Below are 27,146 nucleotides of genomic sequence, written 5' to 3' on the forward strand. Positions count from 1 at the left end.
GAGACAGTGAGGTAGGATCTTTGGTGGAGGGGCGAACAGTTGATTTAATGCAGGATCCCTTTCTGTTTTGTGTTTATGTGCCATTACGAGTCCCTACTCACACCCTCGCCGCTTAGTGATTTGTGTGTTTGACAAAAATTGTGCTGAATAGGCTCAAAACAAAAACAGTTGCGGAAATGAGCCTCTGGCGAGGACTTAGAGAGAGGCTTTTCCACCAATCAGAGGCGATTGGATGGAACGCGATCCGCTGTCCACTGCCAGGACCCTGCACCACTTCTTCTGGCCCAGGCAGCACAGGGACTGGCATGCCTACAAAAATCCTACACCTCCCACTCATACAAACACAAACATGCACAAATACACACCAACTCTCTGCAGATACGGTTCTATGGATTTCAAATGCACAGCATAAATCTATAAAAGGGAGCCTGGGGCTAGTTGTCACATGGGTGAGTCGTCACAAGGGCTTTATCTCATCAAGTATAATGTTTTGAGTCAATTATCCAGTTACATAAATACGTGTTTCTCTTGCAGTTGTTTTCAAACACTTAGTTCAAAAACTAATTAACATAAGAATAATTATCGTGAATTCAATTCTCCAAACTAAAATCTGAATATATTTTTGCTGTTGGGTAAACAAGTGAAAACAATAAAACCACATAGCTTTAAACTGTAGTTTAAATGATTAAATCTATTGGCCAAAACAATTTTTGTAAGTTGCCTTTTACATTTTTGCCTATTCAGTTAATTGTTTTGAGCCTCATAATTGATTTACTGTTTTTTTATTTTGTGGAAAAGGCATTCAATTACCTAATAACTGATTTAAATAAGGAAAATAATGCACACCCGAGGTGTAACGGCCACTCCGCTTCGCGTCGTGACCGCATCACCACCTCGGGTGTGCATTATTTTCTAATAATCCAACGGCCCGAAGTCAATTATTCCGCTTATACTACGGTTGCCACACCTCAAGACATCGATCAGATGATATATTTCAAGGCATTCGTCCAGTATTTCTATTTAAATCGCTATTGTGAGTAGGATTATTTCTTCCGCATCTCATCCAGTGCCTCCGTTGCTAATTCCAAAACGTCATTTTAAACCTAGTAAGGGAGGCTTGAGCCGTTGATAACAGATTAATGCAGTTAATACAGTTAATAACTAAGTTATGAGAGAGAGAGAGAGAGAGAGAGACAGATTACCTCTGTGCGTCTCTCAATAGTGTTCGGCAGCAATGTCTCTATAGTTATAGTGAAACTTGGTTCCTTTTGTTCACGAACAGCGCGTTGTTGTTACCTAGCTTGTGAGAAGTCATGTAGTTGACAGTCATGTAGTTTTTAAGTTGTTTACTGATAAAATCGTCAGAGTAGCGCTAACAATATTAGCGCGATGTATGTGTGTGTGCAAACTGTAACTGTTATGTATATGCAGTCTGTGAGGGAGAGAGAGTGGGAGAGATAGAGTATGTGCTTTCCGTACATAATAAAGCGTAATTTTGTGGCAAAAACATGGACATGATCTGTTGTTTTTATCATATTGTTTACTATATTTATTTATTTGACCAGTGTCGTTGTGGGTCTTGGTTATTTTGCTGTTGTAAGACCTTTGAAATAACAGAAATCATTTGGCGAAGTGATATGGTCATGTAATGCGGTCAAGAGCTGCCTGGAACTACGTTCGCCGTGCGTTTCCCTGAAAATAATTGCACACCTTAGAACTTTTGTCAGCCAATCAGATTCAAGCATTCAACGGCACCGTAGTATAACTGATTAGAATGTTCATTTCTATTTAAAACAAAGAATCCTGAAATAAAATTTATCACAGTTTTTTCTAGATCACAATATTTCTAGAGCATCAAATCAGCATATAATTCATAGGAATAAAATACATTATTATAATTAGATATTATTATTAGTAGTGCTGTCAAACGATTAATCACGATTAAACACAATCAAAATAAAAGTTTTTTTTTTACATAATATATGTGTGTGTGCTGTGTATATTTATTATATATAGACAGTATATTTAAATATATTTATATATAATATAAATTATATCATTATAAACATATATGTAAATACATGTGAATATTTTCAAAATATATACTGTATGTATATATATATATATATATATATACACACACATATACATATATACATATATATACACATAATAAATATACACAGTACACATACATAATTACATATACTGTATTATGTAAACTCAAAACTTATTTTGGATGCAATTAATCGCAATTAATTGTTTGACAGCACTAATTATGAAATTTACATTTAGTCATTTAGCAGACGTTTTTATCCAAAGTGACTTACAAATGAGCACAATAGAAGCAATCAAAATCAACAAAAGAACAATGATATGCAAGTGCTATAAAAGTCTCAGTTTTCTTTTATATATATATATATATATATATATATATATATATATATATATATATATATTATATAGTAAATAAAAAAGAAAACAGATAGAATAGAAAAAGAATAGTGTTAGAGGTAGGGATGTAACGATTCACTCAACTCACGATTCGATTCGATTTGCGATTTTGATTTCACGATTCGATTCGATTCACGATTCATGATTTTTTTTAAGAAAATGAGATTTAAGACAAATTATAAATTAAATATGTTCTTTTATTATTGCTTGGGCAAAATGCTGCACGTTTCTTTGTGAAATTGAAATATAACACTATAATAATATACTAATATAGCACTTGCATATTATTGCTCTTTTGTTGGTTTTGATTGCTTGTATTGTCCTCATTTGTAAGTCACTTTGGATAAAAGCGTCTACTAAATAACAAAATGTAAATATAATGTAAATGTAAATAACAACTAAACTGATATACATGCAGCAGGAGCAGTTTTTAACCTAAATTAGACTGTATAATTTCGAAATTTGAAGCAAAAACAGAATGGTATGACTTCAGTTTTGTGAAATTATACATAGAAACAGCAGACGAGCTGAATGAGACGCAGATTCACCCTCTGCCAGCAGGTGGCGCTTTAAGCGTTTCCTTGGTTTCCGCTGTAAACAAAGCAGTGCTGCACTTATGAACTTTAATATGCATTATACAGAGGCAAGATGAGAAGAAAAATACCATCTAAACTTTTCTAAAGACAGTAAGTTCCCCTCATCGCATCTCAACCGATTTGAATCGTCACATATTTGAATCGATTTTCAACCGGCTCGCGGTTAATCGTTACATCCCTAGTTAGAGGCCTTTTTTTTGTTTTTTTTTTGCTTTTTGTTAATTGTATAATAAATAAAAGAAAGCAAGCAGATAGAATACAAAAAGAATAGAGAAGCTAGTGTTAGTTTTTTTTGTTTTTAAGAATAGAATTAGAATAGAGAGTGCTACAGTTAGAGGGTCAAATAAAGATGGAAGAGATTCTTGAAGATGGTTAAGGACTCAGCTGCTCGGAGTGAGTTGGGCAGGTCATTCCACCAGGAGGGAACATTTAATTTAAAAGTCTGTGAAAGTGATTTTATGCCTCTTTGGGGTGGCACAATAAAGCGACGTTCACTTGAAGAGTGTAAGCTTCTAGAGGGCACATAAGTCTGAAGTAATGAATTTAGGTAAAGGGGTGCAGAGCCAGTAATAATAATAGTAATATAGCAATTCTGTTATTTCAAAATATCACTGTTTTACTGTCTTTTGATCAAATAAATACATCCTTGGTGAGCATAAGAGACTCCTTTCAAAAACATTTTAAAAAGCGTACCGACCTCAAATATTTTAATGGTAGTGTATGTACATTCACTATAGTTAAAAGTCTATTCCACTGGATCTTTATTAGAACAAATGAAGGCTCGTGATGTAAGTTCTTGTGTAACTTTCTCTTGTATTGCATACATTGGTTTGAACCAAGAAGAAAGAGAGACATAATACAGATACAGTTCTTCATTGTATCACCAGTTGACTTAGTTAACACAACATACAGTATTCAAATGCACAATCAAAGCCAAGCCAGTCTACTGACACACAATGTGCAGAAAGTTTTATACTGACCACTACTGAGCCACAGAGCTTTAAGTACCTAGCTCTGCCTTCAAATTTCCATGTCACTAAAATAAAACACTCAGTTTGTAGCACAAAGCTCTCTCAAATGCCTTAGAAGCATGAATGTCAGGTGATCAAAGTCTGTAAAGGAGACAGACAAGTCATGTAACATTTAAAAAGCCGACCTTGATAATCTGATTCAGGCTTCAGTTCACTGTGAAAAACATCTGCTCTTTGAACCCTACATCGACAAGACAGTTATAGTTCTTACCTTAGTGTAAAGACCAGAAGCTCTTCCTCTGACACCAGCCTGTGCATGCAAGAGCCTGTCTCTCGTTATATACACATACGGATCCTCTCCAGTGGGTGAGTTGGGCTTATAGAGACGGTCTGCTGTTTATGGTCTGGAAGGAGTGCTCAAATACTGCACAAGTCCTGCAATCAAAAGCACTATTGTCCCTCACATTCCACATCACACCAACCTGGCTTGTCCACCCACAGGACCAGGAAAATGCCATGTACACAATCCAGCAGGCTGCAACTGGCTGCCCGCCTGTCTAAGTGACACTCAACACATGGCAGCTGGCCACTGTCCGCCTCTCTGGCCTACCCAGAGTCCTCCTGTTGTGCTGGGTATTCCCTACATCTCAAACAAACTCCAAATGACCTCATTATTTCCAGTGCCTGGTTGTTTATTAGGGTAAGTACCTGGCTGGCCCAAAGGCTAAATGTGAATAGGTTTAGTTGTTGAAGCCCAAGTCGCCCCAAAATGGCACGGGGCTCTATAATACCTAGAGAATCTGTTAACAATCCCATCCATCGCACTGACGGTATCCGTGATTAATTTGGACAGTTTAACAGTGAAAAAATTGCTTCTCCTAGAATTGACAAGCATTGTATGCTCAAAGTAATGTTAAAAATGAATTTAAGAAAATGCATTTAGCACAGATATGTGTAGCAGTATTGGTATTAATATTGGTGTTACTGACCTTTTCTGGTGAAACATACTATTAATCAAATATTACTTAAAATACACTTCTTTTATGTTGAATCTACATTCATTTGGTAATGTAATGTTTGAATATATTTATGATCGCACAATTTAATATTCATGGTTCGTGATTAGTCATGGAAAACTGTGAAATTAATGACATTTTTATTGATTCACAGCCTTACTATAACATATTGAAAGAATAGCAATAGTTTTTTTGTGTTTTTTTTACTTCAGAGATCACTTGCATTCTTTGAAAGTGACAGATATATTTTGCAACGTTAAAATGGCTTTAATATTTCAAATGAATCAAATATAAGACTAAAAAGGACAAATAAATAAACACATAAATAAACCCAAAAATATGTCACGGTTTCTGCAAAATATTAAGCATCACAACTGTTTTCAACAATGATAATGATACAAAATGTTTCTAGAGCACCAAATCAGCATATTAGAATGATTTCTGAAGATTTGCTGAAAATTCAGGTTACATTTGAAAATGTAATAAAATATAAAAATAGCTTGTTTTAAATTGTTACACTATTACACAATATTGTTGTTTTTACTGTATTTTTGATCAAGGTGAGCATAATAGACTTCTTTCAAAGAAAAAAAAACCTTGCCTAAACTTTTGAACAGTAGTATACATACACAGTTATTTTTAAATGAATGAGAACAGTGAATGGTGACTCACTGACAGCGTCATGCTAAAGAGCTAAACTTGACCTTTTGTGAGACAAAGCCTAGTAGCCAAAATCAGCCAACGAATGCAGAATCTTAGGTTGCGGTGCAACTTCGGTTCCGTTTAACGGAGCACAAAACAGTTTGCCCTACCCCAGACAAGCTATTATCCCCTCAATGACAAACAGTAATTTTCCGTACAAAAACATGCCACATGCACACTTATTTATGGAGGCAGTGCCCTTGTTTTCCACCCTGAAGAGCAGCGTTGGAAATTAGACCTCCATTAGCATTAGCAGTCATTATCCCTGGCTATGGTTGGCTCAGCAAGATGACAGGCCATTATTCCGGCACTTGCGTAGTGCCACTCTCGGCCCTGTGCATCAGATGAACAATTGATAAGCACATGTTTTATTCATACGTGTGTACAAGCAGACTTAAGTACCGAAGGTCTGGCAGTCAAACCCCAGCAGACTACTTATCCACACCACAGACTGAATGGAACCTGTAGCTGTGCACCACGTGGAAGACCGTTTTCTGGATTGGGAAAGAAGGTGAAGGCTTTGGTCAGGAGGACTTTACAGCAAACACAATTTTCTGAGTCACAACTAAAAGTCTCCAAGCTGGATAGCCTCTCCAGTAAAGCACCTCATAACGCGACTCTCTCCAAGAAGCCTTCGGGGAAATGTTTAGAAAACCAAAGTAGCAGCCTAATGTAGACACTGTTATTATGTTTCAAGCATGTTTTCTCCATTTGAGCTGTGCTTCAATGTGATTGGAAGGTTAGGCTTATTTGCTCGTGTGAGTGCACTGAGAATAAATTTGAATACAGAAATATAAGATTAGTGTGTTGTAGAGCTCTTGCAGTTTAGTGGAGTGACAAAACGCACTTGACGGCAGACAGCCAGTTATCATTGAGAGGTATTGAAACAATCCAACTTTGCACTTTGTAATATATCAAACAAAAAGGGAAGGGTGAATAACACGGGCAGGCATTTGAGAAGCATATTAAAGAAACAAAACAGCCAACAGACTGAAGCTAATGTGTTATGAAGGCGTGAAAATTTGTGACTGACTAAAAAGAAATCTACACAATCCGGTCAGTGATCACGTCACTGAAACTGTATGCGCAATCTGACTCGGAGTGAATGCTTAGGCCTACATCGAAATAGTCTTAGTATAATTCATTAAAAATAGAATAATTGGAAATTTTTGCAGTCTGGCAGTTCCAGCGCAGTGTGCGTTTATTTGCATCACAACTATAAACATGATGGAGGTTGTGAATAAATAATTAGTGGAGGAGATTACATGTCTTAACCTTTTATCAAATAAAAAGACTGCTGAGAAACTGGACGGATGGAAAAGTAAGAAACAACAGCTGTTTTGACATATTTTTACATGTGCCAGAAAGGAAAACACGCCAATTACAGACTATGGAGCCATGTCTCTGACAGGAGTGCTGACAGCTTCTTGCTGCTATGCTAATGTTCTTTGCATGCACAGAACTTTTGTTTGGAAGACGTGCACATATAATATTGCACAGTATATGGTACACATAAACATTGCAGTCAGACTGAATTTATTCCAGTATTTTTGCATTAAATCTGAGCATGTAAACATATCTGTTTACCTGACAGATATTGCTTGCTTTGACTGTTTGATGGCCTTTCCATTCCACGTGTGTGTGTGTGTGTGTGTGTGTATGTGTGTGTGTGTGTATGTGTGTGTGTGTGTGTGCCCACCAAGGCTGCATGTATTTATTTGATCAATAGTACAGCAAAACAGCAATAAAACAGTGATATATTAGAATTTAAAATGAAAATAACAGTGTCTTCAGTGTCAAATCTTCTGTCAGAAATGCCAATATACTACCATTAAAAAGCTTTGTATGATTTTTAATAAAAAATATATATATACTTTTAATAAGTGAAGATGCAATAAACTGATCAAACTGACTCTAAAGGCATTTCTAATGTTACAGATTTTTATTTCAAAATAAAATCATAATTTCGGTTGCACTTTATTTTACAGTATGTGTACTTACATGTACTTACGGTGTACTTACAATATACTTACCTAAGAAAGAACTGGTAATGTAAGGTAACTACATGGGGTAGGGTTCGGTTCAGGGTTAGTACCTAGTTATTGTAATTACTATAATAAGTACATAGTATGTACATGAGGAACAGGACTGTAAAATAAAATGGGGGTAGTCGTGTAACCTGAAGGTTGCTGGTTTGATTTTCGCGCCAGCAGGAATTGAAGGTGGGGATTGTGAATTAATAGCACTCTCTCCACCTTCAATACCATGACTAAGGTGACCTTGAGCAAGGCACCAAACCCCTAATTGCTCCCCGGGCGCTGGAGCAATAGCTGCTCACTGCTCCGGGTGTGTTCACTGTGTGTGTGTGTGCATTTGTTCACTACTCACTGCTGTGTGTGTGCAATTGGATGGGTTAAATGCAGAGCACAATTTCGAGTATGGGTCACCATACTTGACAATACGTCACAACTTATTTTTTTGGACTTATTCATCAAAGAATCCTAAAATAAATAAACAAATAAACGTCCACAAAAATATAAAGCAGTTTTCAACTGCTGAACTGAACTTGATGTTTTAGCTGTTGTCAACACTGATCATAAGAAATTTTTCTTGAATATTTTTGTATATTTAAATCATAACTTAACATACATAAACATAAATTACATAAATTATACCCAGTACCAAAACATAACTACTACTACTACAAATACCTTACTTACTATTAATAAAAGAAAATTAGGAGTAAATATTGCATGGATAGAGAATGAGGCCCGTTACGTTGATGTTCACAAGGAAACTGTGCTTCTATGATATTGAGAGCACAGGCTCAAAATGAATTCACATTCAGTACAGAGTTATTTGAGAATGGATCCCTGAATAAAACTGTCATGAATACAAAGTCCTCAGATTCTCAAACTGTCTTCAGATCAGTTCCACATCTGCCTAATGAACAGTGGCTGTCTGTCACCCTGCAGAGAGCTGAGCTCTAGAGGCCTTTAATAAGGTTAAGGAGGGGTGGTAACATATGTAGGATTCTGATGAGATTAGTCTGTGCTGTGTAAAACAGATGACAGTGCAAACATTGTGGCTCATATCAAAAGAACTAGGTCTCTGCTTTATGTAAGACAGCCTGAGAGCAAAACTAACTACCGCTGAAAGGTGCAATTAGAGAGAACTCATTTAAGACTTCAATCAAGACAGTTCATGTAGCTCTTTGTCCACACCGGCTGTAAACTCCCATTGGAAAATTGAGAATGGTTTACAGAGTGGTAAAGTTATTGAGTGAGAGTGGAGGTAAGTGTGATTAATCTGCTGAATTAAGCATACACTGTTACATGAATTGGCAGATTGGTTCCCCTGTGACACTCTAACATCTTCTGTCATGTGTTTAATGAATTCATAAAAGGTTATACTGTATGGGGGCTGGCTCAGACTTCCAGCTAAATTCAGGGAATAGGAACTCAGAAAAGGAAAATTCAGTTTATATTAAGGTTATTTACATACACAATCACTCAGTCGCTGGAAATGTTCCCCTTCATAGCAGCTTTCATATATATTTTTGCATTTGCACATATTCAGACCTGGAGCTTGAAGACCAACGACTCGTGTCACACCAGGCTTGACATCAGTGATCAAACTTGCCAAATTTCAATGTGCAGAAGCACACAGTACTTTAAAAAAAAATTGCGGGCGATGAGTCATAGACCTAACTTTTCCGCTTTTTTTCATTATTATTACACATGAACATTCAGTAAAAAAAATTCTGTCATTTTGAAAGCCTCTAGATGAACAGCCGTTTATTTCTTTCAGAATATATAGTTTTTAATATGTTTAAATTACAACATAATACACATCCAAACATTGCTGGAAGCATTGCAGTAATGAGCATCTCAGCAGAATATGCAATAAAATATAAAAAATAATGTTTGTTTCTATGTATAAATAACTCTTTATGCAAGATAGAGAACACTATTGTTTTTATGATGGTATTTTTTTATTACTAAATTTACATGTTTCATATTTTTAATCATTACTGCCATGCTGTTTTAACGGTTTCAGGAGAATGACCCAATGAGATTTGAGAGCAGCAGCAGATGGAAAGATTTTTGTGAAAAATAACTAACAGCAATAATTAAACCAAAAGTGAAAATTCTGTCATTTACCCTCCCTCATCTTTCCAAACGAGTATGACTTTCTTTGTTCTGTGTAACACAAAAGGTGAATTTTTGAATATTAATATATTCCTGGCCACTGGGGCTGGCAAGCTTTCAAAATTGATATTCTTCACAAAAAAAACAGCTTTGTGGAAGAAAGTCATCGTGTGGTTTTAGAACAACAAGAGTATGATAAATTACATAATTTTCTTTTTTTTATGAAGTATTCTGTTAGAATTCAAAAACATTTAAAAATCTTTTCAAAACGTGTGCCAACAGGAAAACATTCATGTTTTTCATCCAGGTAGGCTTTGTTTAAGAAAAATATTATAAACAGCATTAAGATCTGAAAAATGGCACTCCATTTCAATTTTGTCAGTTCCACTTTTACATCTAATCAAGTTCCACAGATACACTGCATGATATTTTGATGGAAAGTTACCTTTAAACTCTGAGCATAAGAGAGCACATCTGACTAAGCTTGTCTTGTTTCTAGGCGACAACGAAGTGGCTTCACACAGATTGTGTTTGTATGAACATCCTCTCATATCAGCCCACGTTTCTCTCTGCTAATTTAATCTAAGCAAATATGCGTGTGCTGTTTAAACCTAATTAACAAAAATTCATACATGGACACTAAACGCACTCCTCGTCCACGTCTATGCATGGAAAAATCAGATTAATACACCACTTCAAAGCTATTCTTAAGCACCACTGATCTGTAAAACAAAAACTCTTGGTCCAGCAAATCACCAATTTAGCAACCCTTAATTACAACGGAAGCTAATCAAGGATCTATTGTTAGACGTTAGACTTGATGCTACATGATTTGTTTACAGTGATGGGTGAAGTTCGGTATGTGACACAGCAACAATGTTGTGACGCAGCAGTCTACATCCATAGATACAGATGATCTATACTTTCGTGCAAACAGTTGTCTGCTCACCTAAACGCACACACTCCAAAGTCACGGCTGTCATCGCGTATAATAAGGAGAGCTGAGGCAGATCGGACTACGGCTCATTTGAAATCTGGGAATCTCATTAAAAGTGAGAGAAAAGGCTTTTGACAGCCTTCTATGTGACATCTCACCCTCTCCTGCTCGTCCACGTGGGCTGCCCTGTCAGCCGTGTCACTTCCTGTTTGCAGAATTAGTCACTGAAATTCTATGAGACGGGAGTCAGGTTGACAGCTTGTTGTTAAATAAAAAGTCAGCCATAAATTATTAAACCCCCCCCAGAATTTTTTTTTTTTTTTTTTTTTTGTATAGTCCACCCACCCAAACTGCAGTCGTAATGGAGGTTCTAGCCGAGCTGAAATGCTTCCTAAATTATTTTGACTCCGTTGGAGCAGGAAGAGGAAAATCAATGGTGATCAGATATGACAAGATCCATTTAGGTCCTCGTAGACCCAAACAGCATTACAAAGATTAAAACTGAAAGGGTTTTAGATTCAGAACATAACGAAGATCAATAAAATGCATCATCTGCCTTTGTTTAACATTGATATTATCATATGAGCCGTTTTCCAATGACTCCTCATTCAATTTGCAAGCAAAGCCAAATCAACCAAAAATCTGATTAAGATATTTACATAAATCTGAGACAAACAGAGCAGCAGGCATAACTGTGCATGTGTGTTTGTGAATAAGAGAGAGACAGCGATAAACAGCCAGACAAGAGAGACAGCAACATCTTTCTTACCTCTATCACGAAAGCATTCGAAAGTGCCAATCACTTGAGTCACAAAGCATGGAAATAGAGAGCCACGGAGTGGACGAGGCCTTGCCTGGACTCAGTGGGGGGTTGATGTATCACACCAGTTTCATTGCCATTCTCCAAACTGAACAATCACTTAACAGCAGTCGGGTTCAGGTCCTCAGCCTCATTTTGCTTAAGAGGGCACCAAATAAAGCAGGTCTGAAGCTTGTATTTCACAGCCGTAATTGGCCTGTGCCAAGAACACCGCACACTCTCACAGGAGGGGGTCCGGTCTCACTGTCTGCTCTGAAAGTACAACTCATTTCTGAATTATTGCTGGTTTTTAAAGTGAGAGCAGAAGCAAAATAAAACACAAAGAAGTAAATGCTGCAACACATGCTTATATTTGAGCAAATGTCTCTTTAGAAGCAAAGTCCGTGTCTATTCCCCAAGCATAATTAAGATAGCACTAATGAGCAAGAGGTTTTTCCCAGCACCGTGAAAATGTTTTCTTCGCTTTTTAATTGAGCTATGAATTCTGGGCCCAAGGAAATGAAAGATTAAGTACTCAGCTTCAGAGGTCAACACAGGCCACATTAAACTGCCATCGTGTCAGCCTTTTGCATCTGTTGCTTTGATTCAATGTAATATATGTATATATATTCGCAGCGAACGCCAACATGGTATCAAAAAAGGTCAGTTTCATTATTCATGCAGCTGGGTCATTCAGTTACATCTTTTAGAACAATTAAAACCTTGAATTGATGTGTTACATCAAAAAGATATACATTAATGTGTGCTTTAAATAAACAGGAAGTGGTTCCATAAATCGAGGAATTACAGCGTTTTACGATTAAAAAAAAAATCAGGTTTGAGAGATAGCTCTTGTGAAAAATAATTAACATTGTCATTCAAAATGATATTGCATTGGAAAAACAATTAAATGGTGCTGCTGACTAAATTTCATGCTTTTGAGGTTACTTTTTAAAATTTTGGGGTTATTAATAATATGCTTACCAAGGCTGTATTTTTTATCTAAAAACAATGTCACATGATCCTTCATAAAGCATTGTAATATGCTGATTTGGTGTTTAAGAATCTTAAGAATCTCTCTCTCTCTCTCTCTCTCTCTATATGTATATATATATATATATATATATATAATTTGAAATAATTTTTTTGCAACAATATGAAAGTCTTCAATGCCACATTTAATGTATTCCTGCTGAATAAAAGTATAATTAAAAAACCTTTTAACAGTAGTCTAATAGGCATGTTGGGGCCATAAAATAAAGCCTAATGGGTCAAATGAGGTCCGTGAGACACCTGTTGAATAAGGAGGAAATAAATGAACACATCACACAACATAAAACAATATACATACTTGATTATACACTAGCTAAAATGGTACAAAGTATCCATATACTGTTTCTGGCAACAGTTATGAGTCCAGAGAAGGTGGGTGCTGATGTGGGCCGTGTAAACTTATTCTAAGGAATGGTGGCCTTTTGGATACACAGCGTGGGCAGAAACAAATGAGAGAGTGCGGCTCGCATGACATTTTACCACAGCGAGTCAATCCACATCCCTTACTGTGAGGATCTAATAAAAAAAAATACAACTTTTATTACTTTGCATGCCTGTCAAATGAACAACAGCATCATTTCAGGGAGAGACTGAAGGCTGTGTTATTTTTCATGGTGGATTGCAATGACATTGGAGATTCATGATAAGGTAATGATATTTCAATCGCAAAATGGCATTGTAAGACAGCTCTTTCATGAGTTAATTAAATGAGAAAGACTGCCTACAAGAGGGGCCGTGCGAAGGGAATGAGAACAAATATAATGTTCTTGAGGGAAATGTTAGGCTAGATGTAAAAAAAGATGTTGTTATCGACAAACATAAAACCTACGTAAATACACTGTCTGTTAGTGAGGTACGTGTTCAGTTTGGATGGATGAAGCCTGTCATTCTTCTGTCAACATATTCACAGGAATAAACACATAACACGGTGAACAATGAGTTTAAGCTTGAAGTATAAAAAGTATAAATGCTCTTGAATCCACTGACACAACCAAGCTAAATGTAAACCAGGGTTGTACGAAACAAAATCCATCAAAATTGAAATACTTATACAGATACATATACTGTACATTCAAATATTTAGGATCAGTATGTTTTTATGGCAATTAATAGTAATCTTATTCAGCAAGGATACATTCAATTGATCAAAAGTGATAGTAAAGACATTCATAATGTTAAAAGATTTTTATTTTTAAATAAATGCTCTAAATAAAAATTTTCTATTCATCATATTGATCAAATCCTGAAAAAAAAAATCTATCATGTGTCTATCTATCACCAATCTATCTATCATCATCGATCATGTGACACCAAAGACTGGAGTAATGGCTGCTAAAAATTCAGCTTTGCCATCACAGAAATTAATTACATTTTAAAATATATTCAAATAGAAAACAGTTATTTGAAATTGTAATAATATTTCACATTTTTACCGTATGCTTCTGTGAGCATAAGAGATTTCTTTCAAAACATTAAAAAATCTTAACATTTAAACAGTAGTGTACAAATATCTCTAAATTCAATATGAGTTTTACTTTTGGGAACAATCTTTTGCTTTTGGCTAAATGGTTTCTGATAATCTAAGCAAAGTTGCTACAGCATATCAATGAATTTCTGAAAGAAATGTTTAATCAAGGGCGCTGGAGTGTCATTCCAGATTGTTCCTGCTCAATTTAACCCGTGGTTATGAAATTCCTTGCAATGTGCATGGACTCAGAGGGAATCTGAGCTAATTAGTATCGTATCACATTTTCTGCAGCACTGTACATGCAACTTGTGCTGACTTCATCGTTGTCCTTTGGGTTTTCCATTCATTTGTGTCTCTTTCCTGCAGCGGTCCAATTTAATGAGGCTGACCAAATTTTGACAGACACAGTTGTGAATATCAAATGCCGAGTATATGAAGAGAAAAGGCATGGAGCATTTCAAAACACTGCAAATTTAAGTTGATATCTTCCCTTCAGCACTTTTAACACTAGTTGTCTGAATTACAAATTGATAGATTTGTATGCTGTGCTATGTGCGCTGGGTTTACATTACATATGGGATTGCTTTTAACACAAAACAGAACTTAGATATTAAAAAACAACCAGTGGAAATTGGTCTCAAGGCTCAGGTTTTGCAGTTTGAGATGCTCGTGACATGAAAACAGGATGCAGAATTAAAAGAAAACTGAGCAAGAAAACTTTTGTGGCCTGAGGTGAAACACAAGGTGAGAACTGAGGGGTGGTAAACAAAGAACTGAAAGATACCCGTCCTTGCATCCTCATCCTCATATCTTCAGTTGAAACAAGAAGAGAGAGAGAGACAGAAACTGCCAGCTGTACCCTAAAAAACTGACAGTGTGATATATTGAGACTGCGCTGGCGGAAATTTTAATTACCCGCTGTAACCTTTGTGTCACTAAGATATATCTAATCCAGCCTTGAACAAAGCTTCATTCGGCATTCTCTTGTTAGCGTAAATGAAAAAGACAAAGTTAATTTAAACATGGCGTTTGGAGAGGGGGGAAATGAGAATGAGAGAGATATAAGTGCAGAACAAACTTTGAAGTAGTGAAGCTTTCCCCGCCTGAGGGCAGCTTGCATGCTGCCCCTCCGGAGCAAGGGTTAGTGTGAGTGACTTTGAAGATCACAGCGATGCCAGAACAGTCTGTGTGAGCCTAGCCAGCTACGATGGAAGAGAAGCTCTCCTTCCGTCTCCTCCTTTCATTCTGTCCCTCTACCATCAGGCTCGCTCTCTGCATTGTCTGCAGGTCCCTCGCCCTCAACAAGGCAGGACTTGTTTTCATAACTTCTTTTCTTGCCTCACACAGAGTACCACACGGCCTGCCTGATACTTCGGCTTTAATTCTGAAGAAGTTAAGTTTAGTGCTTTACAGAAAAATCGATCACAAGAGAAGAGAAGTAGCCATGACCAATTGTGACCCTGGACCACAAACCGGTCATAAGTAGCACGGATATACTTGTAGCAATAGCCAACAATTTATTGTATGGGTCAAAATTATTGATTTTTTTTTTTATGCCAAAAATCATTAGGATGTTAAGTAAAGATCATGTTCCATTAAGATATTTTGTAAATTTTCTACCGTAAATATATCAAAACTTAATTTTTGATTAGTAATATGCATTGCTAAGAACCAAATATTGTCTGTTACAAACCATACATCAATGGAAAGCTTATTTATTCAGCTTTCAAAAATTTACCCTTATGGCTGGTTTTGTGATCCAGGGTCACAATTCATAAACTAACTTTTGTTTTGAGTTTAATCTTTTCATCGAATTGCTCAATCCAGTTCATTTCGTTTCCCAAAAGCAGATTGTAATGACCATTGGTGCCAATGGTTTCTACCTTGGTTTATGGTGCTTTTGAGAAACACAGTCCTGAATGATTTGTATGCAAATGATACTGATGAAGTTCAAGAGTTCATTATGATCTGGTTGTTCGTCTAAAGGTCTTTTTCACACTAAAATAAAATTCTGTCATCACTTACTCACTCTCATGTCACCCATTGACTTCCACTGTATGCACAAAACCACTGAGACATTTCCCCGATATTCCACAGAAGAAATAAAGGTAACACTTTACAATAAGGTTCAGTAGTTAACTACATGATCAATACTTCTACAGCATTAATCAATCAATTAATTTATTAATCTTAGTTAATATTAATTTCAGCATTTACTAAAGCATTATTAAAATCACAAGCTGTGTTAACATTAGTTAATGCACTATGAACTAACATGAACTAACAATGAACAACTGTATTTTTATTAACTAACATTAACAAAGCTTAATAAATAGTGTAATAAATGAATTGTTCATTGTTCGTTCATGTTAGTTAATACGTTAACTAATGTTAACAAATGACACCTTATTGTAAAGTGTTACCAAAATAAAGGTTTGGAACAACATCAGTAAATAGGAGTTAAAATCTTTGGGTGAACTGTCCCTTTAAATTTAACAACTTCACAAGAAACTTTATACTTTGAACATATACAAGAACTTATACTTTGGTTTGTTTGTCACATAAAGGTATTGTATGACTTCAAAAGACGTTATATAAAGCACATGCCCTAAAGACTATATTTAGGTGCTTTATGGTCCCTTTTTGAAGCTTGAAAGCTCCAGACACCATTCATTGTAAATGCATGAAAAATTTCTGAGCTTGGAAAGTGCTGTGTATTGACTATTTTGAGAATATTTTGCTGGTTATATGAAATAAAAAAAAATAGTATTGGTTTTATAGTAATAGTAATAGTTTCAATAGCTACTTACAGTAGACACTTATTCTTGGCATCTGCAAATATAAGCATGTGATAAATTCTTTGTATGTGTTAAACCTTTATTCATTCAATAACTGAAGTTCCAGTTCATATTTTCTCCTTAAAAAAGGAGAAAAAATGACTATTTCTTGTTACACAAATTCTAATAATGCATAGGCACTACTATTTGGGATATCATTTAAATTAAGAAGTGCCTATTCTTTGCTTCCTTTTTATTAGACCACAAGGGTATCACAATTACTACAGGAAGTGTTCCAGCTGATTGCAGAAGCTGCATGTGATAAAAAAGGCAGAAGAGCTCACATACATTCACGTTTGCCAAGGGATTCCACATCTCCCAGCTCCAATCCCCTAGTGAGCCTCCTAGAGATTTATGATTCAATACGCCGATCGCACTCAGGATGTCAGGATTCCTTAAAAAAACAGTGCGGTAGAACTGGTTCCTCAAGAGTAAACATTCTTTTCTCTATCATTGGGCCTGAGGCGGACCTGTCTAAAAGAACACAGTTTACATGAACAGCTCTATCTTTGATAAGACCTCAATGGTAGTGGCCAGAAGTGGGCTTGCTTTGAGCAGCGGCGCTGGATGCTACACTTCCGTTCCCCAGTGTTTGCGGGTCTCAGATGGGCACATTTGACAGTGACCGGTCACGGCATGCTGCCTGGCACCATTACAGGAAGCCATCACACAGCAGCACGATGGGAATTATTTATGGCCCAGAGGACGATGGCAAAAACTGGAGCTTGCCCTCTGGGTGCAGGGTGACAGCCTGCTAAATCACCATCCTACCGCAGCATCTAATGCTAGCGTAGCACCGCAGAACTCGGAAACTCTGGCACGCCATCCACAGTCGAGTGACTTACCACCCCCAAGAGAAAATACCATGATGAATTCTTTCATTAGGGTGCTGTTTTCCTGATAAAACCCCGAGGCCACACGTAGACCCCTCGCAAATAACAGGCAACGGCCCACATTTCAGTCGAGTCTGTCAATGCGAAAAGATCACTAGGTTAAAAAATCACCATCAGACTGTATTAACTTGTTTGTTCAATTTCCAGAAACCACATAAGTTCTTCAGCCACCCAACAGCGCGAACAGGTAGAGCTCAGTGTAATTTATATGCCGGCATTCATGTGTGGGACATTATCCCTCATTGGGGGGGCACTAAATTTTGCAGACTTCCGTCTGCTGACAGAGTGAAGTGGGAAATGGTGAGGATATTTACCTAATATTACCGCGCTTGATCAGTTTACATGCGGTTTTTCATCGGTGTGTGGCTCTCCTGTACAAATCGCGTGCATTATAACATTTCAAAAAAAGCCACACAACATGGGTCAACTGTTATTTACGAGTATTTGTGTTGATAATGTGTATAAGGGAAGTGACATTAGAGAGGCCCCTCTCCACTAGAGTAGCACTCGTGAATGATTTATCTCTCCTTTAGCATGGGCTATTTACTGCTACTCCTAGATTCCAGCTAGCAGCTATGCGACTAGTAATTAATTCTAGTTTCTGCAAACATCCTGGTTCTTTGATAAATTAGCGTGACTAAGTTTGTGGGGTCATTTAATACGGCAGCAAATTTCCCGACTGTATTTTTCAACTCATAGATACGGCTCTTAAAATACTCAACCTCACTCAACAGTCTACCCTGAATATTCAGCTGTTCCAGAAACAAATCAGCAAAAAATAATTAAGGGGTTCAATCAAGCAAATAATTACATTGATTGATTCATATGAGAGCACACTGACACTTCAGACTCACGAAAGAAATACAAGGATGCTTAGGAACAAGTTAATGAAAAAACAAGGTGCTCAGCCAAAAAGGAAGGAAAAAATGGCCTCACATGGAAAGACCACGTTTAATAGCTCCTAACCCCTGGCAGGGATCTGAGCTAAGCCAAAATAAGTCTTGGTCTGCACCCAGCCTCAGCATTTTGTGGAGAGGATTAATTCTATCGTAATTAAGGGTTTGGTTGTAGCTTCTCTTCCTGAGTGGGATGAATTAGCCTGAGGCTCAGATGTTTAGTCTGAGACTCTACAACCCTTGGCTGTGACCTACCACTGAAAAGCCCAGCATGATACAAAAATCTCTTTAAAAAGACTCATATGTAACAACAGTTTCCCTTTATTATTTATTATCGCACCTCTAGCTTTCAAATGACCCAAATATAAGGCAGATGTTAAACCTTAAAATAATAATAATAATAATAATAATAATAGTAATTTATGTAAATGTATGTGCAAAATAAATTGCTGTAGAGGAATTTAACGTCATCCTGAAGGTATTACTTTTGCAATAATGACCAGCAAGGACAATGGCAAAATATACAGTAAATACAGATAGGATAAAAATGAGTCATTATTCAAAAATATTTGACATCAGAATGCTATGAATGACCATCAGAACAAAGTACTGCAGAGTTCTCTGTAAATAAACACAAATATAAATATTGTGCAACTTGTACATCTGCAAGCACAATAAAAGTTTCACAATTATTTTAAGATGATACATTTTTGCTGTCAGTAAGAAAAATGCCAAAAAAACATCAAATATCAGGAAACATCAAAAAACAGGAAAAACCAAATAGATTTCCAACCAAGCCTAAAATTTTGCACAGTACTATATACATACAGGTGCATCTCAATAAATTAGAATGTCGTGGAAAAGTTCATTTATTTCAGTAATTCAACTCAAATTGTGAAACTCGTGTATTAAATTCAATGCACACAGACTGAAGTAGTTTAAGTCTTTGGTTCTTTTAATTGTGATGATTTTGGCTCACATTTAACAAAAACCCACCAATTCACTATCTCAACAAATTAGAATATGGTGACATGCCAATCAGCTAATCAACTCAAAACACCTGCAAAGGTTTCCTGAGCCTTCAAAATGGTCTCTCAGTTTGGTTCACTAGGCTACACAATCATGGGGAAGACTGCTGATTTGACTGTTGTCCAGAAGACAATCATTGACACCCTTCACAAGGAGGGTAAGCCACAAACATTAATTGCCAAAGAAGCTGGCTGTTTACAGAGTGCTGTATCCAAGCATGTTAACAGAAAGTTGAGTGGAAGGAAAAAGTGTGGAAGAAAAAGATGCACAACCAACCGAGAGAACTGCAGCCTTATGAGGATTGTCAAGCAAAATCGATTCAAGAATTTGGGTGAACTTCACAAGGAATGGACTGAGGCTGGGGTCAAAGAGCCACCACACACAGACGTGTCAAGGAATTTGGCTACAGTTGTCGTATTCCTCTTGTTAAGCCACTCCTGAACCACAAACAACGTCAGCGGCGTCTTACCTGGGCTAAGGAGAAGAAGAACTGGACTGTTGCCCAGTGGTCCAAAGTCCTCTTTTCAGATGAGAGCAAGTTTTGTATTTCATTTGGAAACCAAGGTCCTAGCGTCTGGAGGAAGGGTGGAGAAGCTCATAGCCCAAGTTGCTTGAAGTCCAGTGTTAAGTTTCCACAGTCTGTGATGATTTGGGGTGCAATGTCATCTGTTGGTGTTGGTCCATTGTGTTTTTTGAAAACCAAAGTCACTTCACCTGTTTACCAAGAAATTTTGGAGCACTTCATGCTTCCTTCTGCTGACCAGCTTTTTAAAGGTGCTGATTTCATTTTGGCAACTGCCCACACTGCCAAAAGCACCAAAAGTTGGTTAAATGACCATGGTGTTGGTGTGCTTGACTGGCCAGCAAACTCACCAGACCTGAACACTATAGAGAATCTATGGGGTATTGTCAAGAGGAAAATGAGAAACAAGAGACCAAAAAATGCAGATGAGCTGAAGGCCACTGTCAAAGAAACCTGGGCTTCCATACCACCTCAGCAGTGCCACAAACTGATCACCTCCATGCCACGCCGAATTGAGCCAGTAATTAAAGCAAAAGGAGCCCCTACCAAGTATTGAGTACATATATACAGTAAATTAACATACTTTCCAGAAGGCCAACAATTCACTAAAAATGTTTTTTTTTTTTTGTTGGTCTTATGAAGTATTCTAATTTGTTGAGATAGTGAATTGTTGGGTTTTTGTTAAATGTGAGTCAAAATCATCACAATTAAAAGAACCAAAGACTTAAACTACTTCAGTCTGTGTGCATTTAATTTATTTAATACACGAGTTTCACAATTTGAGTTGAATTACTGAAATAAATGAACTTTTCCACGACATTCTAATTTATTGAAATGCACCTGTACAGAATATTATGGGTGTACATTTTCCAAAAAAAAATCTATTTTTTCTATTTTAGTCTTTCAACTTAAAATTGTAATTACTTGTGAAATTTAGCAAATTCTTTGTGAAAACTGTTTCAAAGTAAATCTAAAATTAGTTTTCAGTCTGTATGTGCTTTGTAGGCAGTGCTAGTTACAGCTGTTCACAAATAGAAGTGCAATTCAAATGCAATTGTCTAGAAATTATAGTGCTGTTTAAAACTGAATTACTAAAATTTGATTACTGTGACCCACGGTTAGCTCTAAATGACTCGATTCAGTTGTTGTCACAGTGCTTTGGTTATACTGCAGTTCTGCAGGTTTAGCTGTGGATTATAACGATCTAAAGAGACATGCCAGCTAATTAATGTGACACGGTAAAGACTTGCTTTCTTTTGCAAGTTAAATCTGTCACAGCACCACAGCAGCGGTCAATAAAGTAGTTCCATTTGTGCGATCATAAGGTCTGCTGTTTTCCCATGCTGTAACACCTTTCTAACTTGTTGCTACAGGGTCAAAGACTTTCTTTGAAAACTAAATTAGGTTTGCATCAGCTGTACAATCATCAGGATTGCCAGAGTGGAAAATTGAGTAAAGAGACCTAGTTATGGATGCATGAAATTATGTTCAAACACTCAAGCGCTTGACAGACATGAACGCGAGTCTCCTTGTCATTACGTTATAATTAGGCTGCATACTGATCAGGAATCATACCATCACTCTTATCAAATCATGTTTGATCAGTAAAGATTAACTCCAATTTTTTTTACTATATGAATGCACAATTTGGATGTCAGGAGGAAAAAATGCAAATGAATTTGTGTAAATCTGCCATCAAAAAAGGAGGCAAATGTCGGGCAAGAAATAGAGCAAGCATCTGTCTTCAACCAAGAAAATGTCATGTTCTGTTAATCTAATCTGAATGCCTGCCCACTGACATGCATTTAATTGCACACAAGCGCATCCAGCTTGACTTTTGCTTCATTTCACCCTGACATACACAGACACATTTGCTGCAGTGTATTCTCTGACAAATTGCTTAGTGGGTGCCCACTTTAGAGATCTACAGATAGCAGTACAAATATACCTTTAACAGAATGTCAATGAACCAACTCATGTGAACTCCTTATGTGTCAACAGAGACACCTACTATTCATCATACTGTATACAAATAAACAAATCTTCTTCCCACACGCAAGATAAAAGCTTATCAGTGTCAGATTGAGCAAAGTATCTTGAACCCCATGCTGACACAGGTAGGGAAAAAATTCGAGCATCTCCTGCAGGCTGCCACCTTATGTCTCTCTACGTCAGAGACACGCACACACAGCCGCAGATTGTGTGGAAGGGCAGCATACGGGCAGCACTGACGCCACATTAGCTCAGCTTCACCACAAGAACGGGGGGGAAACATTCACAGAGAACAACCCTCAGCTTCTTACAAAAAAAAAAAAAAAAACTTGAGGAGAAGAAAGGGGTTGGGGGATGTGAGTACTGTTGATGAGTGAAAGGAGAAGAGAGACAATGTGACAGGACATGTTTGATTAACACATACTTGTTTTGACAATCATACAAAAAAATTGAGATTCATACTCATCATTGGCTCATCATCAGTATTCCTTGGGCCAATTAACTGGTCAATATTTGGCCATTTTAAGATGATAAACATACACAAAAATTCTTCAGTGCAACATAAAAGAAGATATTTTGAGAAATGTAATTCATATAGATACAGGTTTGGAACAACATGAGGGTGAGTAAATGACAGATTTTTCATTTTAAGATCATTTATTGCACATTGTTATGTCTATATCAGCATCATCTACCTTCATTCTGGTCTCTAGACATCATATAGCAATAATATAAGTTTATAAGCACTAATTCATTTTAATATCAATATTCATTATATCACGATCTAACCATATATATATCAGATTCCCTGCAAATGCATCATTTATTTTATTACTATAATGTTGAAATAGACAAACTAGGAATAAGCTAATTGCAAAGGTGATATATACAGCAAAAACTGATACTGCAAATTACTGACATAAAAATTCTGTCCGATAACAATAAGTTTTGGCTGATAACTAATAAATGGCTGATATTTTGCATAAACAGGTTATAAAATAAAACACTAAAAACTAAAATCAATTTAATTTAGGGATCAGATTACTATAATGTGCAGAATTTACAAAAGGTATTAATTTTGAGATTTCCTAAAGATTACATGTTAATGTGTATTATCAATGTTTTTTAAGTATTAAATGACAGCAAAGATAATCTAAATGTAAAAACAGGGGAAATTATCATGCACAATTAAATATCCAATATCACCTGACACAGATAAATAATAATAAAAAAATCTAATAATGGTACTGATATATCATGCATGCCTAAAAAGCATAATAATGTGCAACAATTTTATTCTCTAACAACAGGGGTTTCCAATGCTATTCCAAATAACCGAGAGTGACAGAGAGAAAGACAGCAAGAGGGAGAGAGAAACAGAGCACACATTCAGCCAACGGTGAGATCTACAGTTCCACTGAGTGCACTGCAGACTTGAGGCAGAGCTGTTCCCTCAAATGTCTTGGAGGACAATAAGACTCAAATCACACAGCTCTACCCCCAGAGACAGCACTGTCTCAACAGCTATAACAAAACACCACCTATTCCTAAAACTTTACACATTTACTAACAGTAAATCGTGCCCACTGATAGCATCGCATATTTGCACGCTCTACATGTTGTTTTAGCGTAAAACGTGTTGTTGTAAAGGTAATTATGCAAATCAGGTAATGGAGCAAATGCACACACAAAATCTGTGCTGGATACAATGTGCACAGAACAATTCTACATTTTCCATCTTGCAGAAAAGTGAATCCGGGCTTCAAACTAGCCACACAGCTGCCCTGAACATGTCTAATACACCACTCAGCCCCCATCCTGTGTGAATGCACTGAACTCGAACCCACTTTCAGCATATGCCATTCACAAACAAACCATCCCATCACTCCAGTAGCTTCAGTCAATCTGACTCTGTTCCTGGATTGTACAGCCTCACAGTCTCCTGCAGTGCAGATGTGTGTGAGCTCCGTCAGTTTAAGCCCAAGATAAGGGAGGATTTACCGGCAGATAGAGAGTGATTGACGCAGCTCATGCAAGGTCAGCTCACCTAAATGAGGGCTCACAGAGGAAATACAGGTATTCTGTCTACCACAAAAAGGACTGTGTGAAATTGAGTGTTTTGTGTCTATGTCTGTGTTTATGCAAGCCGGTTAATCATGTGGGTGGGATGTTACTGCAATCTCTACATAAGCAATTATGCGCACTTTTAACCATTATGTTCTCCACTGGAGATAAAAACTTTCTTTTCATGTAATGTACAACACAGGAATCAACATATGCAATTAAAAATTGCGAAACACAAAGTAATTGCTTTACTCATAGCTTTTGAAATGTGACAAGTTGCACCATAATATCTGGGTTTTCGTTTGAAAGCTCTAACTCTCCCACATATATGTCTGCAGTATGTTTATGCTACAACCAAGTAGAGCAACTTAATGTGACCAAACTATCCCAACCAACCAATTATTATGAACAAAGCTGTTTGCTCCAGAGTTTCAGCAGTAAGTTGAATTGGAATCTGAATTGTAGATATTTGAATTGTGTAGATATACAGACAGACAGATAGATATTGAATGTAGAATTGGAAAGTAAAAGGCATTCCTAATTCAATTTTTTACTGCACACAACCCTGGCTTACCCTGAAAATGGCATAATGTCAATACAGTAGTCTAGTCGTTGCAAGCAAACTATGTGAGGCAGACAAACATTTGAAAAATGCACAGTTCAACTCTCTGAAAGCATCAGCAGTTGACAGAGAGAAACAAAGCACATGCCACTATCTTTTAAAAACTAATTATGTAATTAGCAGTTTTAAAGAGGAGCACAATTCTGCTTTACAAAGTAAAATTTCCAAACACTAATAAGTTCAATATAGACTGAACAAGGTGAACAACAAGTTTGCAAAAAGTGAAAAAAGAAAGAGAAGAAAGAGGTAAACTCAATGAAGCCACAAAGCCTTGTGTTGACAAAGCATGTCTCATGAGATTCTGCATATGGGCTTGGTAAAGTTTTCTTGAAAGACACCAAAGGCTATTGGCTTTGTTACAAAGGTCTCTTCTCATAAAGAGCGTCAGACTTTGAAAATTCACAGATGACTTGTAGCCAAGCAGGCAACTCTAAAATGACTGATATTCCTTACAGTCGCTTGGCTTTGAAAGATGCACAAACAAAAACACAAAAACCTCTGATCACCACCCTGGAGATTTAAGCAGAGCCTCGTTGGCAAACTGGTCTGGAGGAACAAGCTCAGTCTGGACTGTGTATAAACAGACTAAAGAGGGGGAAAAGTATGATCTATTCTCACCCTCTCTCAAGTGAAGACGGCTACAATTTGCACTTGAAATTAATTACCCAGCTGTGAGGACGTGATTGACGTGGCGGCAGGTTCCTGGTGTCCGAGGCAGCGTAGAGAGGAGGCGTTCTCCAGAAGCTACAGGAGCAGCCAGCAGAGCGGTATGGAGAGGAGGAGAAGACCTGGCAATTTGCGTATCCTGGGACCTACAGGAAGAAGAGGATCATATCGTCACCCTACTGCCAGAGAGAAGATGTGATAAGAGACTGAAGCAAAAGGAAAATCAAACAGCTGCTCATTGCTTCCCCTTGAAACCCTTGGATCTGGGCCGCATGCCAAGGCGAGGACCCGCAAATGAAGCTCAGCCCGGGATACCAAGCTCTCGGGCTTCAGAGCTTGACATGATGCTGCTGCCCAGGCCTCCTAGTTGTGCTAATCTGGCTAATGGCTAACCAGCTGAGGCTCCCTTATCAGGGGACAGCATGCTTTGTCCGCACAATCCCAACAGCCAGCCGAGCTCACACATGGCCGATGGCGGGAAAGCGAAGCAGACGGAGTGTGAATGCCAATGAGCGTCGCTGGCCAAGCCGAGATTTCATTACTTCCTGGACGTGCTCTCGAGCCACAAACAGCTCCAGGCTGGGCCCAAGGTCTGCCACCTGTGCCGAGTTCCTCTTTAATCTCTAAAGTCTACTCGCCGCCTGACCTTTACGGGTGTCGATGGACACAAATCCTATTTCGATGGTGGACAAGCGACAGAGTTTCAGCTACGAAAGGCCTACGTGAAGATGTGTCATTCACCCACCAGTCAAAGTACAAAGGTGAGCAAAAAATTCTGAAGTTCAAAACAGAGCCATAAAAGTTTAATGTGCAGCTGGCTGGTAGTAACTAGCCAGGGCAATGAGACTAGATATTTCAAAGCTGTAGAAGGCATTCATAATTTACATTATAGTTTCAGCTGAGAGTAAAAGTCTTTCTCTTTTTCCCAATATCCCTGTTCCATGTCATGCACACAAGGCTGTGGTGTCACTTAGCTGAGTATGAATGAACCGATATGTGTAGGGACTCTAGAAACACAGACCAAATGAGAGCAAGAAGCAGAGTTCCTGAGCTTTTCCTCTCTTCAAACTTACAAGTAACAAGAAGTCATTAATTTTAACATCTAAAAAAGAAAAAAAAATCTATGCTTTTATGTCTGTTTTACAATACTGTTAGATTTCTTGTACGTTCTCAAATATACAATTGAATCTGTCCTCTTTAGTGTGATTTGCACTGTGGTATATCTGAGACTGCAGCTCTTAAAGGGATAGTTCAGCAAAAAATTCAGTTAAAGGGGTCATATAACACGATTTCATGTTTTCCTTTCTCTTTGGAGTGTTACAAGCTGTTCGTGCATAGATAAGATCCCTAAAGCTGCAAAACTAAAGTCTCAAACCCAAAGAGATATTCTTTATAAAAGTTAAGACTCGTCTATGTCCTCTTAAAACGCCTCATTTAAACATGCCCCCACATGTCTACGTCACTGTGTGGGTTTATT

The 27,146-nt window shown here is 37.3% G+C and overlaps 1 protein-coding gene across 10 annotated transcripts in view; it reads right to left on the minus strand.

Moving 5' to 3' along the window:
• Positions 1-27,146, minus strand: part of drp2 (dystrophin related protein 2) — a 156,521-nt gene that overhangs the window by 74,248 nt on the left and 55,127 nt on the right. For 4 of the 10 annotated variants that reach the window (XM_058797334.1, XM_058797336.1, XM_058797338.1 and 1 more), the window contains exon 2: positions 25,669-25,815. The exons of 5 other annotated variants lie outside the window; for them this stretch is intronic. The gene's annotated coding sequence lies outside the window, so the exon portion shown is untranslated. Of the gene's footprint in view, positions 1-4,292; positions 4,563-25,668; positions 25,816-27,146 lie in introns of those variants that run through there. One more of the 10 variants, XM_058797335.1, reaches the window with a different exon arrangement.

Source organism: Onychostoma macrolepis, chromosome 14 (assembly GCF_012432095.1).
Source record: "Onychostoma macrolepis isolate SWU-2019 chromosome 14, ASM1243209v1, whole genome shotgun sequence".
Lineage (NCBI taxonomy): Eukaryota > Metazoa > Chordata > Actinopteri > Cypriniformes > Cyprinidae > Onychostoma > Onychostoma macrolepis.